Source organism: Psittacula echo (genome assembly GCF_963264785.1).
Source record: "Psittacula echo genome assembly, chromosome: 15".
NCBI lineage: Eukaryota > Metazoa > Chordata > Aves > Psittaciformes > Psittacidae > Psittacula > Psittacula echo.
Window position 1 is genome coordinate 4,405,730 of NC_137751.1, and position 13,015 is coordinate 4,418,744.

Here is a 13,015-nt window from a genome sequence, read left to right on the forward strand (position 1 = left end):
GCATTTCCTGATTGATCCCAAAGGCTTCATCTAGGACTGGAGATAGTGGGAATAACAGCAAATGTCTCACTCTGTGCTGCCAGCCTTTGGTGTGAGCACACAGAGCTGAACCTGCTCCCCGCTGGAGCTCCATCAGGACCTGAGGTGCAGGACTGGCACCAAGTTGCCATTCTTGGCCTGACAAAAGCCAAAAGGTTTTGCTTTTTGTTACACACAGGAGCGCCATGTGGGAAACTGCGCTGTGACCTGAGGGTCACAGAGCCCATAGTAATCATGTATCCTGAAAAGGCCCCCACTTTGGTGGACTGAGTCTGTGTGCCTTTTTGGAGCTAGTGGCACCCACTGAGCGATGTGGGTTCTCCTCCCTTGCTCAGAGATAACTTTATGCCAGCTCAGCAGTGTCAGCCACAAACTAGCCAGGAAAGGGGGCAGAGCTTGACACGCAGAAGCATATTCAGGGTTGTCAGTGACTTGTGTTCTCGTTCTCCGTTCCTGGGAGCCCTGAACAGGCTCACTCTGGTGTCCTCCTGAGTGGCATCCCTGTGTTGCTGAGTTTCTGCTGCCAGAGCAGCTTTGGGAAGTACCTGTGGCAGGGCAGGAATTGCACTTTACTACAGCCCTGCCGTGTGGACAAAGGCAGGGTTTGTGCTGTCTGTACTATTGCTTCCCAGGAGAGGTGTCCTACAGCCCTGCCAAGCTCACTGCATTTCTCTTCCTATTCTTACGCTGCGTGGTGCAGCTCCGTGCTGGCTGGAGGCACTCAGCACCCATCACGCCGGTACCTGGCACTTGGGCTGGTGCTTTTCTGAGCTCTGGCATTTTTTGCATTGACACAGTGAGGCGCTCCCCAGGCCCATCCCCAGGAGAGCAGGTCCTGCTCCCGCCCAGTCTCCAGTGTGCCAGGGCTGGCCTGTGCTGCTGATGCTCTGCAGTCTTGCAGCCAGTGCCATTAATGTGCAGGTCTCCAAGCTCTTGACCGCTATTGAGTTAATGAAAGTTTGCACTCTCCCTTTGGGCTGAATGAACTAAACCCCATTTTGGTTTGATGGAGTTCTGCTCTGCTCAGTGGTGCTCACTTACAGCCTGGTTCTCAGGAACGTGGAGGCCTTTTCACATCACTTTAATGGTATGAAAGGACCCCAGAGTGCATGTAGCTAACCACTACCATCCCTGGGCTAATGCAGAAGATGATTAATCAGATATTTTACTGTTTTCAACTGCTGTGGGTACTCATTGAGTTTTCCCATCTCTCCTCATGCTGTGTCCCCTGGCCTCAGCTGTCACACAAGATACCAGATGTCAATTTTATGTTCCTACAAATATGTATAATACATAAGACTTTATCACTTTTAAAATATAAATACGCAGCTTTTCTGTTTAACAAGTCTTCATATGTCTGTGGAAAATATCTCTGCTGGGCAACAGGAGCAGCGCTCGTCTGATTTTGGTATTTTCCTGCCTTTCCCAGTCACTTTTGGTCCTCAGTGAACCCTTTTATGTATAAATTCTGTACTGTTTAAATCCTAAAGCTGTCCCAAAATGGGGTAAAAGCTTATTAAGAACTACCATTTACTGCAGTATGAGTTAGAACAGCTCACAAGAGCCATCCCAAGGCACAGCTTGGGTGTCTGTCCCATCTCTAGCCCTGGGAGCTGCGGTCCACCCTGAAGTCCCCTTCTTGTCCGTGTCACACCTCCAGCCCCTGTTCCCCTGCTCCTCCTGCTCCTTGCTGTCTGCAAAGTCCACGTACACTCACGATCCTCACTCACACTTGGTGCTGTTTGCCCCAGAGGGGTTACCATGAGTGGGGGGATCTGCATCTCGCACTGAGAATTTACCAGATTATTGTGTATTTACCGCTTTACTTTATTAGAAGAAGGATCACATCATTTCTGTTGATGGAGCAATAAAACCATTGCATTTCGTAGGACAATTTTTTGTTTGAGATGTTTGTAATCTTGGAACAGAGTGGTTTGTGCTTCAAGTATCCCTGTAACACACCAGTTAAGGCGCAGAACATGGTGTCTGTGGGCATGCAGAAATCAGTGGTGTTTTACACAGCATTTTAAATGATTGTTTAACAGGCAGGAGATAGTGGTCAATACTGTAACACAGAGAGAAAGTTAATTGACAGAATAGAAGTGCCTACCAATGGATGCAGCTACAAATGCAACCCTTTGTCTAGAGGGTGCAATGTGTGGATCCAGCAGTATGCTTGAAGAGAGAAGACAACAAAAATCAACTGCACACTGAATGAACTAAAGTTAGGCTTGTTCTTCTTACATGAAAAGCCACATTGGTGTCCTGCTGTGCTTGGCTCAGTCTAAGCTCAGTCACCTCCAAGTTCATCCACACAATGCAAGCCTCCTTATCTGCTCCCACGTGCATTCCCTGCTTGGCTTTATCCCAGCAAATGCCTTTCTTTGACCCTTGTTTCTCAAGTAGCTCCTGTGTCCTGCCATGATGCTGCCAAAACCGCCTGTGCCCATCCTGCCTGGAATGTGGGCAGGGGCAGGACACACTGGTGACCCAGCTCCCTGCTGCCATCCTACCACACCAAGTAAACAGGGATGTGAGGAGCACCTGGATGTCTGAAATGATTCCTTGGGAGCGCTGCTAACACCTCCACAGTTTTTCTATTCCAAGTGTTTCTATTCCGCTAATTTCTACACACATACATAGACCATAAAATTAATGCTGAGGTATCTAAGGCTTTATTATGGGCACATTTGTTATTGCTAACTGCTGCTAACAGAACAGAGATTTAATGGCATAAATTGAGTGGCAAGTTTAAGAACGGCTGTAGAAGATTCCTATTGCTTCTGTAAGGAGCTGTAGGAGTTACATTGAAAGCACAGCAGCTCACAGTCAGCGAAGAAGGGTTGCGTGGTGCTTCCCATAAAGCTTGGCTTCATTAAGCCTCATTTTGTCAGACCTTAAACTGCCTAGGCTGAAATTCCTAGTAGCTTGTGGCTGCCTGTCTGGGCTGCTGGGGAAGGTGGGGAGGAGAAGGAGAGCTGGAGTAATGAAAAGAGGAAGGATTTGGGATCTGAGGGGTAGGCACAGACTTGAGGAGCAGGTGCTTTGCTGCAAGGCAGGGGTGGGTGAGCACAGCCCTGCTGCAGGCTCAGGCACTGTGGCTACATGGGGGGCTCAGCCTTAGGTGGTGCTTGGGCAGGGAATAGCCCCAGGGGCAAGGCAGGGCAGGGGGCTAGGAGAGGCACAGGGAGGGACAGGAGAGTGAGCTGCCTCTCCCCCCTGTGCTCAGCACGGCGCCAAGTGCATGTTCCTCCATAGCAAACTGCTGGGCTCCAAGGCTCTGGCATAGATGCAGGAGCACCTGGTGAAGGTCTGGTTTCACCTATGTGGTTTTCAGGTTGGGGAAGGGTGTGTGCGCTCAGTGGTGAGAATCGTGCTCTGCTTAGTTAAACGCTAGGTTAGTTAGACTTTATTAAACAAGGATTAAACACTCTGGTCACGGAGCTGACCAGCCCTGGAGCTCCTACTGCCACTGCTTTTGAAGTACCCAGTGACTGAGTTTCTCTTCATGGCCAGCACCCACCATCGCAGTGGCAGAGGGCAAGCGGCCTGAGCTGTTCGAGGTCGGTGTTCTGGGGCTGTTCTCACCTGGCTCCCCGCTGCCCAGGAGATGACGGTCCTGCGTTTTGACAGTGCGTGCAACCGGTCCCCACACCGCAGCAGAGGTTTCCTGGAGAGCGGGTTGTGCTTGCAGGAAAACTCAAGAGAAGGCTGTGCTCAGCTCTGCTGGGGAAGAAGGGTACGTCTGCAGGGCCTGTCCTGTTCTGTGAGATACTGAAACAGGGGTGCTGAGCCATGAGCAGTGAGTACAGTCTGTGCTCAGCAGGCAAGTGTCCCTGGGCACCTATTAATGGTGCACCCTAAGCAATGGAACAGTGTCACTCAAGGAGTTATCACCATAGATGATCTGGTGCAAAGTCCATGCAGCTTTACCTCCTCCAGGTTTGAAGGCTTTAATCACAGCCAGATGAAAGGATCAAGCCCACTATAATGGTGCCTGACCATCATGTGCCTCTTCCAAAGTAGAGCCATGGCTGGTGCCTTAAGCATTCAAGCAGCGAGTGTGTGATGGGAACCATCGTCACTGACACTCTCTGACCCCAGCAGGACCCCCATCTGTCCTCCTGCTCCTCGCTTACAGTCCTCAGCTGCTGCTATCCTTCCCCTCTGTTCCCATCCTCTCCTGCCTTCACCAGCATCCCCAGATCACCCTTGTCCTGCCCATCAGTCAATGCCACCTCCTTGGGCTGCTGTGCCTCACTTCCCAGGTGCTTGTCCTGGGCTGCAGCTTCAATATTCTTCCACCTCTTGCTGTTCTGGAAAGACAGTCACTGTGTTGGTGTTAGTGATGTGGTGCTGCACAGAGCACCTGCAAAGAGAACACCACTGAGTGTTCCTGCAGGAAAACCCCGGCCCCATCACATGCCAAGGAGCACAGAGTGCTGCTGGGGATGTCCCCACACTACACCAGTGTCACCAACCCCCTCCCTGTGTGGCAGTGAGTGCTGCCCAGCCCCTAGCACATGTGGTAGATGTAGATCCCATGGATGCTCTTTCTCTCTGCTGCTAGTGGCAAGGCACCCCTCAGATGTGCCTGTGTCACCCCTGCTTTTCTGGATCAGCCTGCAGTTAATCCAGCTCCACTACTGGAGACTGAGATGAGCTCTTAGGCAGAAGTTCTTCCCTGTGAGGGTGCTGAGGCACTGACACAGGGCGCCCAGTATGGCTGAACATCAAGGGGGCATAACAGCCTGTGCCATGGGAACTGCAAAGCTTCTGCCATCCTCACCAAACCAGCTTCCTGCTACTGATCGCATTTTAATTTCCTTTCTGTCCAACCTTAGGCTAATTCTGGCTCTGCAAAGAGACGGAAAAAGGCAAAAACGTGTCACAGCCAAGTCTAGTGTCTTAGGGGGTCTTTGCTGAGGTTGGTGGATATAACCTACTGAAGTAAATAAGGCATTTTCCCCTTTCTCCTCCTTCTATAGATTCCCTCTACTCCTCAGGCATACCTTTATCCTTTTGTTCAGAGTCTGATCATTTTAATTATATTAATAATCACTGCAGTCTCTTGCAAAATCAGGAGTTTCCAGATCTGTAGCGAGCTTCGTATGAAATGTGAAATGACCAAACCAGTGGACCTATATAGCTTTGTCAGTTAACTTACATCCTTAACTTCAGGTAAACTATGTAATTTTCGCTTGCTCAAGATCCTGCTCAAGATATTCAGGTGCACACTCAAATTCCCACTGTCTACATTTCAGGCTTAATAGTTGTTAAATATTCAAATACACCTGTATCCAAAACCTGCCTGAGGTGTAAAAATCTATTTCAAACCTTTGAAGTGCTCCCAGAGGTTCATGTGGTAGAAGATTTCCACTGCTGAAGCTCAGCTTTCCTGTAAGACAGGCCTTGGGGATTGCAGGGCAAAAGCAGCGTGAAAAGGAAACTTGAAATGCTCCATGCAGACTTCCCATTTGCAGTTCTGTCTAAGCACAGGAAATGCCTTTTCACTTCTCTCAGCAGCAGTAAGGTTTAAGTTTTGTAGTCTACACAACTCACGTCCCTAAGCGCAGTGTGGAGTCTCCTGAGCCAAGGATGTGATGACTTCTGCCAGCGTCAGGCCTATGGACACTATAAATCCGTCATTTAGATCATCAACCCACCAAGGCAAAGCATCATTTCCCCAAAAAATCACGGTTTTCATGATTTGAAAGGATCAATATGCTCTCTTCTTTGAGGGAAGAAGCACCTCAGCAGATGCCATCCATTTCAGCTTCCAGCCACTGTGGTATTGATGTGCTAAAAGTGCCTACAATGGCATGTGAATTCCAGAGTGCCTTTGGCTCAGTGCAATGAGAGCTGTCTTCCTCATAAATAAACATGGGCTAGCAAATAAAAACTGGTGAAAACAGATCTTTTATTATCTCATTATGTTTGTGGGGGAATTTTTTACACTCTGGTTTCACTGGGTCTGCATGGCTGCCTTTCCAAGTGATATTTCTCTCCCCGGCTCCTACCACCTCCTGTTCAGGCTCCCTTTGCTGTGAGTCATGAGGTGCATGACAGGCAAGAGGAGGCAGCTGCCAGCTCAGAACGAAGCCTATGCTCAGTGTAGGAGATAATAACCTAAATAAAATCTTCTCAGCTGTCAAACTGCAGAATTTCTTGTTGCATTTAGATTTGGCTTTTTTTCCCTGGCCTTGAGATGGGTGTTTCTGCTAATGCGATCCCCTCCAGGACCCCATGGTTGTGAAGCCGCTGTGCTCCCATCAGCACCTTCCACTTCCACAACTGGAAGAACAATACTGTCAGGTACTGTCCTCCTTGGTACTGCCAGGTATCCCATCCTTGAGGAAGTCTCCTTAGCTAGATGCTGAAAAATCTCTTTCATACCAAGTACTCTTGTTAGAATCATAGAATAGAATAGTTCGGGTTGGAAAGGACCTTAAGATCATCCAGTTCCAACCCCCTTGCCATGTGCAGGGACACCTCCCACTAAACTATGCCACCCAAGGCTCCGTCCAACCTGGCCTTGAACACTGCCAGGGATGGAGCATTCACAACCTCCCTGGGCAAGTTCCTTCCCTTGTTATCCCTAAAGAGTGTGACTTTCATCGAGTGATAACTTGCTTTTTTCTATCGTTGTGAATGAAGTTCAGTTTGCTGAATTCCTTTAACCGAGTTCTTTTGACTGACTGGTCTTGCTTAGCATGAGTTGTCGGTTAGCATGGATACCTGAAGCTGCTGGAGCCTCAGGCCACACCAGCCTGGGCTGTTATGCAAATGAAAGCCTCGAGGCCAATGCAAATTGGAAAATAAAGGAGATGTGTGCTTAGCAAGGAGCAACTACTGGAGAAAGAAAAAGGAATTTACAGCCCACCTCCAGACCATGAAAGAACCCATTGACAGACCAGGAGACCCTAGATCGAATTTCACTGTTGGACCATTCACCATTTCTTTGTCCTGGGTCCCTCCCTAGAGGCACCAGCTCCAGTTGCTCCTAATTCTGTACCACTCTGTTCTGAAATGATTTTTCTAAGACTCTGATGTCTGTGGCCCTGCTGCGGGAACCCAGGGCAAACTCTATCTGTGCATCCTGAGGTCTCTTCCGCTTTCTCCAGGGAGGCTCAGACACCTTGGCTGGTAGTACCAGAAGCCGTGTGACAAGCTCGCCCTCTCCAGCAGGGTCCTCCTCTGGGCAAGTTCGCACCCACTGCTGTCATGAAAAGCACTTAAAAGCAAATTCAGTGTGAAAAGAAGTGGTTTGAGAAATATAAAGTCTCACTGCTTACCTTTCTCTTGGTCCCCAGAGGGTGCTCTCACCCCAGTGTGAAGCAAGTCTTCGCAGGCAAGGAGAGCCCAGAAATATTGCCTGAGAAGCCCAACTGCAGGCTGCTATTTTCTCTTCCACGTTTGTTGCTCTGTCCTAGTGCTTCAAGGAGAGCTGAGAGCCCATCAGCACGGGCTGTACACATGGAGATTGTGAGCAAAGCCATCTGAGGAAGGAAGCACCAAGAATCTCATTGCATGGATATAGAGCAGAAAATTTCCTTCCAGGCAGAGGGAATCAGCTTTCTCTGAACTAGGGTTTCCCAGCCTTTTCCGAAGGATTTAATTATTTGGAATGCCACCATATTGTTTGGAGAAGAACCTGATATTCTAGCTTCCCCAAAAAGCGTTTGCTACTTTCCCTTAGCTGTTACCTTGTGATGTGACCCGCTTCCACCCTGCACTTGGCACTTCCCATCCCTGCCAGCACACCCTTGCCCTGGTTCCTCCCAAGGCTATGTCAAGTGATGTCTGTGTGAAGCTGGGCTCTTAGCACCCATTTGAGCAGAGTGAGGCACAGCATGGTGTGAGGCACAGCATGGTGTGATGCAAATGCTCTGTGCTATGTGTCCACCTGTGTCTGCCATAGTGCTCTGGCACACAGGGACTTCATCCCTGGGGTCTCCTCCTGTAGGCTTGCAGGAGGACCCAGGCTCCTTGGCTGCTCCCTTTGCTCTGTGCCTCTCTGCCTCCTGGGAAGCGCCTGCTCTATTGAGCTGTGTTTCCAGTTCCTCAGTTTGCCTCTTGTGGGTTGTTCCTCTCCTTCATTTCACAGCAACCTGCTCAAATCCTGCCCAGATCAATAAATCAAAAAACACTGGCACAGGGTGCCCAGAGAAGCTGTGGCTGCCCCATCCCTGGCAGTGTTCAAGGCCAGGTTGGACACAGGGGCTTGGAGCAACCTGCTCCAGTGGAAGGTGTCCCTGCCCATGGCAGGGGTTGGAACTGGATGAACTTTAAGGTCCCTACCAACACAAACCATTCTATGATGATTCTATGAAATCCTGCCCCATGGGCACCCACACTTAGGGCAAGCAAAGGCCAGCCCCATTAACAGGCAGAGGAAGCAGAGAAGTGATGTGCTGTAAGCATGATATGGCAGCACTGCCACAGTTGAGACTGTCACAGCTGTGACATATGGCAGCCCTCCCAGAGGAAAGAGCACTTCTGGCAACAGATAGAGCTGGAAGAAGGGCTGTGTCCCCATGGTGAGTCACACATCATCACATTTTAAGAGCAAAAGCCACCAGTGATGCTGAGAAAGCTGCTAGTACTAGCTGCCTGCTAGTTCTCATTAAGACTATATTTCACTTTCACTGCTCATAATTATGAGCTCTTTGCTTCTAGCCAGAATGCTGTGCTTCATCTGGGCCCTACAGCCATGCATTTCCCAGGCAGTCCCCAGGGTCCTTTCTGATGATGTGCAAAGATCATGTGAGGTGACCTTCTCATGTATGTGGTACTTGGCCACACCAAAGGAGAGATTGCCTTGGCACCTGCACCTTTCAGTTACTTTGGAAAGCGTCATAAGATTAAAGCCTTAAATCTGATCCCTGTAACACAGCACCGAGCCAACAGGCTGCAGTCGTAGGTGGCAAAACTGCACCAGTACCTAGTGCTTCCACCTCCTCCAATCTCTGCTAAATGAGCTCTGGGATGATAATGGCTTCTGGGATAGTTGTTGACATTTTATTACAGAAAATCATAGAATCATAGAATCCCAGACTGGTTTGGGTTGGAAGGGGCCTTAAAGCTCATCCAGTTCCAACCCCCTGCCACGGGCAGGGACACCTTCCACTACAGCAGCTTGCTCCAAGCCCCTGTGTCCAACCTGGCCTTGAAAAAATCCTGACAGGCAACAACAGGCACATTGTATCTGGCTCTGAGTCCTTTGGGGTGCAATGGTTTCTGCTGCAGCAATCTGGAGATCCAGCCTTCCCAAATGAACATTTTTGCTGCAAGATTGCAAATGACTGCCATGATGACTGCCATGGCACTGGAACTTGCTGTGACTCAGGGGTCCTCAGCCTCCACGATGGGGCTGCATCTTTTTGAGGATTTCATTCCTGCCGCCACTGTGGCCTCATGCAGCAGTGCTGGGGAGGGCTTGGGTGTTCCTTGTGAAGGACCTCAGCTCCAGAGGGAAGTGGGTACAGTGAGCCCATGGCAAGAGTCTTCCATCTCCTCCTCCATTCTTCAACTACCTGTTGAAGACCAGTGGCCCCATGGGAAATCTGACAAGACCAGCAGCATGGCACCATCTCCTTCATCCACCCCTGCAAAGCAGGAACCACTGCAGGCACTGCTAGTGAGACTGCATCCACCTGGCAGCATCCTGCAGTCCAGTTCTCGAGCTTTAATCCAGTCCTCTCCGTTGGTCACCATTTGGTGTCTGGGATGGAGCCTCCCTACAGGAATTTCATCTGCTTCCTCATAGAAAATGTGGTCCTCAGAGCTGTCCTCCAGGAAATGTGGTGAGCTTGCACAAGCAGGGATTATGGGGTTCAGGAATACATCTTGAGATGAACTTGCCAGACATTGCTTTGCCTGGTGCCCCTAGTTCCTGTGCTGTGAAAAGTGCTGAATAACTATTCTCTAACCACATTCCTGCTGCATCACTATCTACACCCCTAGTGTGTTCCACTTCATTCACCTCTCTTCTAACACAGGCAGCCCTCATCTATTCAGCCTTTTCTTTTAGGGATGCCATTCCTACCTCTGATCACTCAGCTTCCTCATCTCAGTGGCCTTTTCAGTTCTTCTATTTCTGTTCTGAGCTGGGCACCACAACTACACACAGCTGCGAGCACCCTCCGGTTTATGCAGGGGCAAGCGATGCTTTGTGCTCCAAGTCTGCTCCTTCCCTTACAATTCTGAAGCCTTTTTATGTTTTAGTTGTTCCTGAGCCTTCAGCTGATGTTTTCAGAGAATTGCCTACAACTGCCCTCAGATCTGCCTCTTGAATGGTAATCGCTAATTTCAAGCTCCCCACTGTGTACAGTACAGTTAGGGGTGCACTTCCTTTATTAACATTGAATTTCTTTTGCCACTTCATCACCGGCTCCCTCTGCAGCCTGAAACCTTCTGAAACTTCCTACAGACACTTTTGCGTGACTGTCCTGAATTATTTTCGGCACCAGAAGCTGTTGTCACTGTGCTATTTACTGCCTTTTCTGAAAAACCCAGCCCCAGCAGAGATACTTGCAGCATCCAATAGGCTACATTGTGAATATTAACCAGTTACTCTTATTGTTGCTTTCCAGCATTGCAAGCTATTGATCCGTTACAGCTCAGTGTCTTTGAGACTCTATGATGCACCTTCTCAAAAGGTTTTTGGATTACACGATGTTGACCAGATCACTGTTGTTCACATACAACACCTCTCCTTCCAACAACCGTAACGGATTCCTGAGCCACAACTTTCCTCTAAAAGGCTATATTGACTCTTCCTCAGGTTATTGTATTTATCCACAAGGTCCCACAAATTCCATGTTCATTACAATTCCCACCACTTGGTACAGAAATGAGACCTCTAACACTGGAGATCCCTAGATGGGTGACCAAGCCTTCCAAAAGTGCACACTGTTTGCGCCACCTCCATTCCCTTGGTAGGCAAGTAACAGGTCACAGCGGCTGTCACCAGATCTGAAGTGTTCTGGTGCAGCTTGGTGAGGGCTCCTGGGACCTCTCTGTCCCAACACTGTTCTCCTCCCAGACACAGAGGCGGTTTCTCCCTGCTGATGGTGTTGGGGTCATTTTGGAGTGTTGCTGTGGGGACTGTGACCTCTAACCTCCCATGTGGCAGTGCCCATTTTGGGACACCTCTGAGACATTCACCTTGTGTTGCACTCAGCTCTACAACTCCCTTGCCACACTCTCCAAGACTGTGTTGCATCCATAGGTCTGTACCAGGCATTGCACATATTAGGATCCAAACAGCCAGTTACAAAATCCCTTGGTGCTGCAGCCTGCCCATTCCTCTGTGGGATCCCTGCTCTGGTCCATTGTTTGATGGGCAATGTCCTTCTGAGGGAACCATCAACTCCTTCCCCAGGATGAGTGCCTTTCACCCAAGAGATTTCCCTCCTCTGCAGCACAAGGGCTGCTGGACCAGGGACGAGGGGGTTATGATGTCCCTAAAAGCCTCACTGATGTATTTCTCTGCTTCCCTCAGACATATGCTGTCCCAGAGGATCAAAGTCTGCCTTCAGTGGTAAACAGATGGTAAATGATCCTGGGACAAAACCTGGAAAATAACTTTTGCACAGCATTGCTCTGCAGTAGGAGTGCTCCCAGAAACCCTGCGCATCTCCGGTACCTTTGTTTCTCTTCTGCCTTGCCTAGTTCTTAGTTTCCCAGGACACCCACATGCCAATCATCGCTCTACAATGTCTGCACACAATAGTCTTAAAATGACTTATCTCTTCATTACCTTGACAGGCAGCTCTGGATGGGCTGAAGTGGTGGCGCTGAATCACAGAGCAGGGAAAGAGCTATGGAGCAGCACAGATCTGGCTGAAAAGCAAAGAATCACTTTCTAAGTGGGGTTTGCACCCATCAGTGTGAAAATACCCAAACCAGCTCTTTGTACATGTGCTTCTTACAGCTCTGAAAAAGACCCTGGATGGGAGCTCACTCCTCTGGAGCAGCAAAAGGCCCCACCAGTGTGCTACGGAGGGTGGTCTGCTATACCTGTAAGCTGGATTAAAGCTCAGATGCTATGTTAGTTTTATGCCACTGTTTATGCCATGTTTTCATAGAGGTACCCAAAATCTGTCCTGGGTGCTCTCCAGGCGTGTGTGCTTGTGCCAGGTTTTGGAGCTAGGAAAGAAGTAGCCAGAAACTAGAAAGAAAAAGAAGTGATTTAAGCCTGAAATTACATCCACTGTGTCTCTCTGTGGCTCTGGTCAATGAGGAGATGCTTGTGACGTAAGTCTGACTGGCATGGCACATGCAGTGGCATATAGGCCATATAGTAGGCAATAGATCTCGGTATTTATCAAAGAAGAGCATTGGAGGGGGCTGATGCATCCAGCCCTGCCTGTCAGCATCTCTCAGGACACCTCAGAGGCGAAGGCAACCCATTTGAAGGACTGCATGACTACAAGGTATGTAAATCTCACCACACCTGAGCTCACTGTTGTCATCTCTTGCATTCAGCTTTTGCATCCCCTTTCTTGCCAGGTCACTCCTTGGAGCAGACTTTTGCCTGGTTTGTTTCTCAGCACATGGCTCAGTAACTCCACATTCCTTGTGCTGAGCTGGGTGCCCGTTGCTATAATTTCACCTGTTTGTGTCCCTTAATCTGTATTTGTTCCCTTGGAAGTGCAGGGAGATACATTAGGGCAGAGGCACTAGGTAAATACTGCCAGCGCGCCGGGAGCAGTGATTAACCCAGGTAAACAGAGCTGACTGCCGCGCACCGACGGCCGCTGGAGAGGAGGGGACAGGGACCCGCAGCCCTCCGCCTCGGCTGTGCAGGGCAAATAAAAGCCGGGGCCATCGGGCACATTGGCAGGAGCAGGAGTGGAGCTGAAGCTCGTGTGGCAGAAGGCCGGTGGCCGGGCGCTGTGTTCTGGCCAGCAGCGTGCCATGGGCGGGATCAGCTGCCACCACTATAAATAGGGCTGGTGACGAGCTGCTC